Genomic DNA, 6339 nt, shown 5'->3' with positions numbered 1-6339 from the left:
TATATCATTTTGCATGTTCGTTTACTTTATTGGCATTTAGTTTATGTTGATGCAATCAGGGCTGACCGACCTCTTTTTACTAGAACGACATTGCTTATGCTACTTACCTTATTTGGTATTAGAACATAAACAAGTTACATTATCTGATTGCATGGCATAAATTAAGAAATAGTACTCCGGACGGAGGGAGTATGATTGTAGCCTAAAAACTGTTGGTGATAAGTGAATTCTAAAGGGAGAAATCTCAAGGCCATCTATTTTATTCTTTTATGAAAATGAGCAAACCATTTATGTGACTCATTCTTTTCAAAAGAAATAGCAGATCTCATAATTGTGTACAAACATAATCATCGTAGCATTTTGCATTAAAAGATGTAATAATCGTAGCATTTTGCATTAAAAGATGTAATAATCGTAGCATTTTGCATTAAAAGATTTTGGTTTGAAAGAGGTACAGCTAATGGTAAGGTAATTTGTAGTGGTAAATAGTTTCTCAGCATGCATCGACGGACCCCAAAAATGTCAACATAAACAGAGCAGCCATAACATTTAAATATCATTATCTGAAACATGGCCCAGGAACACATTGGTTAATTTGCTACATGAGCAAACAAGCATGCTCAGCCCTCTGCCCGGACTTCAAGATTTGCTCGTGGTGCTGATTATTAGTAAAACAGGGCCAAAAAATTCAACCAAGAGTCTAACAAAATGTACAAACTAAATTTATAAGTAATAACAGTTCAACCGTGGAAGGATGACATCATAGTGATCTTACCTAAGCTATTGATGATGCGATTCACAACTAACATGTAAGAATAACAAGTAATGCATCATTTATGTACATAGTTTGCTCATCAAATATTCTGCCGGCTGCAAGAAAATATCAATATTTTACTACAGCTTTGCACACTACAAAATGACGCTGAAAGCATATGGAATGGTTTTTTCTAAAAAAAAGTGCATGGAGTGTGCACATCAGCTACTGCAAGGAAATACTCGATACTCCATGAGAAAGGATTGAAGAAGATACCTTTCAAGGCTTCATTCAAACAAGGGAGGTAATCTAGTAAAAAACAGAAATCATAATGGTCGCATGAGTTCATCACAGATGATAACCAACAGAAAGAATTAGTAAACTTACAAAGGCAGTCAGAAACAGCATATCTTGGTTGGCCGTGTAATTACCACCATCAAACAGAGGAAACTTGAAGGCAAGGTGTAGATGTGCACTGGAATAATGAGACATCACAATGGTTATGAATTCACACGAATATATCAACTGGAAACCATACGAGGGTGATCATAGTTGAAACCATACAACAGGTGATTATAGTAACTGACGGAATCAAATCAGTGGCAAACCTTCAGAAGCTTCCGTATTTCAGGTCTTTGAAGCAAGGGCGTCTCTAACCTGTTTCAATATATTATGAAGCGTTTGCAATTCTGACATAGAATAGAAAAAAACCTTAACGGTTTGTAGTTATAGAAAAATGCTACATTCAAATACGGTGATGGAAAGCATCAATAGAAAACGCCAGAATCCTCACAGGCTTAGGGTAGTGTCACAAGATATTTGGACAAATTACCACCAATTTAATCATGGAAGAAGGGGCATTTGAGGTTACCATAGTCATTGTATCCCTGAACTCTATACTGGCTAACAGTTCTAGAGTCTACAAGCAGCCAAAATACTATCAAATCTACCATTTAATTTTACACAAAAACTGTAGCCAGTTTACATTGGTTGCCAAGCAGATTTACTCACCCTAAAATCGGCTTTCCTTAAAACCTCCTTTGTAGATGTTTCAAACTGGGGTCTTGGAGGGTTCCTTGGGGCTGCAGGTCTTGTAAGGTCAAGATCCTGCATGCAGTAGAGTTGACTAAAATCTGGTGTTAGAGGAGTGTCATTCGAGTAGATAACAGACTAATGCGTCCATGATTAAATGAAAAAAAATAGATAGCTAAAATACTATGACAATATCTTCTGGTGGTTCGTGGTTTTTTAGGCAATATTGGATAAGACAAGCAATTTCTTTGTGTTTTCACAAACATATAGCCACAAAAGCACTACACTGGGTGGTAATATACTAACTCCGCAGAATCTAGCTCACACATTTGGCCACACTTCCTGAATACTTGTAAATCACTGAATCATGCTAGACTAAATCTAAAGACTACACAGAATTTGTGATCTCTCAAATACTTGAATCACTGAAGTAGGAGTAACAAACATAATCCCTCTTACCTTGAAGATTATCGTTGCAAAAAGGCAAGGAAATATACCATTCATGTTGATGATATCCAACAGGACGGGGCATGATTTTGTTTTTAGAAGTGTGTCAAGAATCAACAAACAACCCCTTACACTGAAAGAAATGGTTTGGGGTACAGCTTCCAGGAGCAAAGGTTGGACGGCCATGGTGTGGGGTATGAGAGGGAGAGGAGGTTGGGGACGGGGACTAGATTCAAGGCAAATCAATCGGGCATATCTCACCAACATGTTGCCGAATAGGCGTGAACGACAAAAGAGAACCAATAAAAAGGTGGATTAATCACCAAACTGTCTTCATGGATCCAAATTGGTCATCAGCATGCCCAAATCACCTGTTAGGAAACAAAATAGAGGAAGAATTGGGCATGAACGGAACAAGAAATTTCACATAGTATTGCATGGATAATTTCAAATTTATGCTATAGAATCAAACAAGAGAGACAGGAACCACTAAAAGAATTCATCATGTGGTAAGATGCACAAAGAACCTAGCAATACTCGCAGAAACCCACAGCAAGATCAAAACTTTATTGGACCAGCGGCACAGTTGAACACCAGTGAGGGGCTCGGCGGATCTGGGTCTTTATTCTCAAGGGAAGTGGATCTGCATCTGGCAGGATTTGAAGACAACAAGGCATGAACAGATGCACCAAACATCCTTCACCAAAACAGAGAAGAACTGATGGGACAGATAACCAAAACGGCCAAGTCGAAAGAAGGAATATGCTTAGGAGCAGCGGAAGGGAGAGGAGGAGGAGGAGGAGAGGAGGGGGAGGGATGCTTGGCATGGCGGCTATGGTTGACGAAGGGAGGCGCGCAAGGGGCGGTGGAGAACTGGGGACAGGACAGGACTGCGCCTCTTGTTTTTCTTCTTGGATTTCAGGGTCTCATTGATTTGCATGATTCTGAAAACATGAAAATAGAAAGAAAAAATAGGATTAAATAGACATATTCACCTGTAGAATTAGCAAGAAGTGTTTGATGTTACAAGAAAATAAAATAATCATAAAAATGTTGAAATGGATGTTGGATTTCCTATGAAACATAGTAAATCAAAAGATCCATAGAAAAAAATTATATAATTCTTATCCTATGAATCAAAGGACCAAAGTACAAACAATCTTCAAGGATTTTAATCCTCCAAAAATTCTAAAAGATTTCCTTCGAATCAAAGGAGCCCTTAGGGGCTCTCCAACGCCAACCCTTAAATCGTCTGCATCCGTCTAGACCAAGCGATCCGGACGTGTTGTGTCATCCAACGCGGGCCTGTGTCGCTCCGCCGGGTAGTTCAGACGTACTTTCTCCCACAAAGCGGAGACAAATATGGGGGAGCTTTGCCGACGCCTGGACCGCTCACAAGCTCGCATTTGACCACTCTGGCCCACTAAAAATCCCCCACCTCCCTCTCCTGTGCTTTCCATCGAATGCTCGTACGGCTTGCAGCGCCACATTCATGCCAGCCTAGAGCATGCCGCGGGCGGCATTAGTGCCGCAATTTTGACTGGACGGGAGGGCGGCGCTGACGGACGTGACCTTTCGAGCGTCGCCGACTCAATGTGGGGCCGCGTCCCGAGGAACCAACTCCGGCCGCTACGCCTCGTTGAAGCGAGCTGACCGCCCCTTCGCCTGGCCTGGTCGTGGCTATTTAAGCCATGCGCCGGCAATGCACAGAGGCGCACTCCCACTCTCGGAGCATCGCCCCCTCCTGCCCAAGCCCCTCTTCCTCTCCGAGCCCGGTGGCGGCGATACCAAAGTCATGGTACTCCATGCTCATAGGCGGAGTCGGTGGAAGCTCCTCCTTGGTGGTTCTTGGCGCCGCCTCCCACGCTCTCTGGGTCCGTTAACATCCACGTTGGCTGACTCCTCCGTCAAGGAGGAGATCGTCATCTCCTCCGATGACGGTGAGGACCAAGCGCCGCAGCCACCCCGACTCCTCAAGGAGGCCACTCTGACGCCACCATTGCCGGCACGTGTCTAGGAGCCGGCGTCCCCGCCGTGCAACCGGTACAGCCCCATGGACGCGCCCTCGTCGTTGCCGCGTTGCCACTGCCTCGCTGTCAAGGAGGAGCTGGCGCCCGTGATCGAGAAGGCGCGGGGCCTCCTCCTCCACTAACTCAGAGGTGGTGGTTACGACGGTGCCGCAGGCTTGAGGTCCATCATACCCGAGGTGGAGCGCGAGGCGAGGTACGACTGGTGCAATGTCGGTCGCCGCTTCGTGTTTGCCAAGAGCGACGTGACGCCGGACTGGGTGAAAGAACATGCGGTGCCCCCATGTTTGGTTTTGGTAATTGATGACAATCTCTATGGACTAATGATTGCCTTGAGTTATATTTGAAGGGTTTGTTCATAGGCTTTTTCTTGAAGTCCGTGTGTTGGTTTCAAGGAGTTTATGAGTTGACCAAGGTGCTATTAAGGAATTATCCAAAGATTGGTCATGTGAGTGTTGAGATTATTGCAAGCATGTCTTGAAGAAGAAGAGTGTGTGATCATTCATGTTTACCTTCAAGACATCATTCAAATGAAGACAGTTGGAAAGATTCAAGGTTGATCAAGACTAAGTCAAGCGTGAATCAAGTTGATCAACTCATAAAGCATAAAATATGTACCGAGAGGGATCAAGTGATCCCATGGTATGGTAAGCATTGTCCATTGTGCTTTGTGTACTAACCCATGGTCTATGTGAGAGTTCTAGGTGGGGTTAGGGACGTGTTCATGGGCTTGCGTCAAGAGGAAGATATCACTCAACCCATGGAGAGGATGACATCAAGTGGTGATCGTCGTCAAGATTACCGTGTGCAAGTTCTAGTGGAGCATCACGAAGAGATCAAGTGCTTGGAGCTTGTCGTCCATTGTGGTGACAATGGACTTGTGAAGATGTGCGGAAGAGTGGCTCACCCATAGTTGTCGTGGAATTGTCACGGCAGATGTCAAGGCAACGCCGTCCCATCCTGTCTCCTTCTCCAATTCCCCATCCAGCGCCCCATGGCCCTACCATCGGTGCTCCCTCATCGACGGCGTCGCAGCTCTCCAGCCTCCCATCTGGAACAACCGACGCCCCGTCTCCACTGCTATCCCCACCGTCCACAACCATGCTCCATGGAAGCTCACCTCTGACGACCCAACCCCTCTCTGTTTGTTGCGTCCATGGCCACTCTCCTCGACGCCCTTTCCCGCACCACCGTCGGCGATGGGTTCGTCCTCAGCAACGGCCACACATCTAGACTGGTTTTGATGTTGGGCCTTAATTTTTGTCCAGATTCTTTGATTGATTGATTTGACAAACACAAATTGACATAAAATCGATGCAATTTATCCTCCAAAGTGTTCAAGCAAATAGCCAAATCACAAATCATAGCCACATCTAGAACTCAAATCCGTAAATAGCATCATCCCTCCTAGAGTGTGGCTGGATGGAGCGGCAACGGTGAACAACGTAGCAAGCAGAGGAGTTGCGGCGGCTGGAGTGTTAGGGCTGGAGAAGAAAAGATAAAGAACTGGGAATTAAAGGCTTGCTTTGAGATACGTTTTGCCACGCGTCAACTGCGGGGGAGGGTCTCCCGATCGAAGGCGTGCGACCCGGTCGTATAGGATTATTTTTCGTTGGATACCCACTCCCACCATTTTTTATCTCTTACCCCTTCACATAGGTAAAAGTGCCATATAGATAGGCCAAAAGCCCATTATTATACTTGCTTTTGGATACGTCGTAATTCCACAACTGAAACTGATTTGCTGGAGATGCTTTGTGCAAATTTAGTGTTCAATGCAGTTGCTCGACGCTTTTGATATTTTGTGTTTCACAACTAGCATGTTCAACTTTTTATACTGATTTTCTTTGATTTTTTGTTTTACATAACCCCCCATACAGTTTAAATCTTAAGGTTGAATTTTTTTTGTGTATATAATATTTAGGAATCAAATATCTAATTTCGGTGTCCGAGCACGGAGGTAACTCAAATAATGAAACCTGTATCCACACGAGGATGGACACGCATCCCCGTTTGACGTCTTCATAAACGGCTCACGTACTCCACGGCCCAGCCACACCGTCGATTCGCAGCCCCCCC

At 44.5% G+C, this 6339-nt stretch overlaps 1 long non-coding RNA gene across 7 annotated transcripts; it reads right to left on the bottom strand.

Moving 5' to 3' along the window:
- Positions 1-520: 520 nt before the first annotated feature.
- Positions 521-3149, bottom strand: LOC125531058. 7 transcript variants are annotated; one of them, XR_007293095.1, is made up of 4 exons: positions 1766-3145; positions 1319-1411; positions 1142-1229; positions 521-1063 (listed from the first exon to the last, which is right to left on the bottom strand). It is a non-coding gene; the product is annotated as an uncharacterized LOC125531058 (long non-coding RNA). The 7 variants fall into 7 exon arrangements; XR_007293089.1 differs by having other exon boundaries at positions 1363-1411; positions 1766-3144; XR_007293094.1 differs by having other exon boundaries at positions 1142-2604; positions 2761-3147.
- Between the last annotated feature and the right edge of the window lie 3190 nt (positions 3150-6339).

Source organism: Triticum urartu, unplaced genomic scaffold, assembly GCF_003073215.2.
Source record: "Triticum urartu cultivar G1812 unplaced genomic scaffold, Tu2.1 TuUngrouped_contig_6763, whole genome shotgun sequence".
Taxonomy (NCBI): Eukaryota; Viridiplantae; Streptophyta; class Magnoliopsida; order Poales; family Poaceae; genus Triticum; species Triticum urartu.
This window is presented reverse-complemented; position numbering and strand designations above follow the sequence as displayed.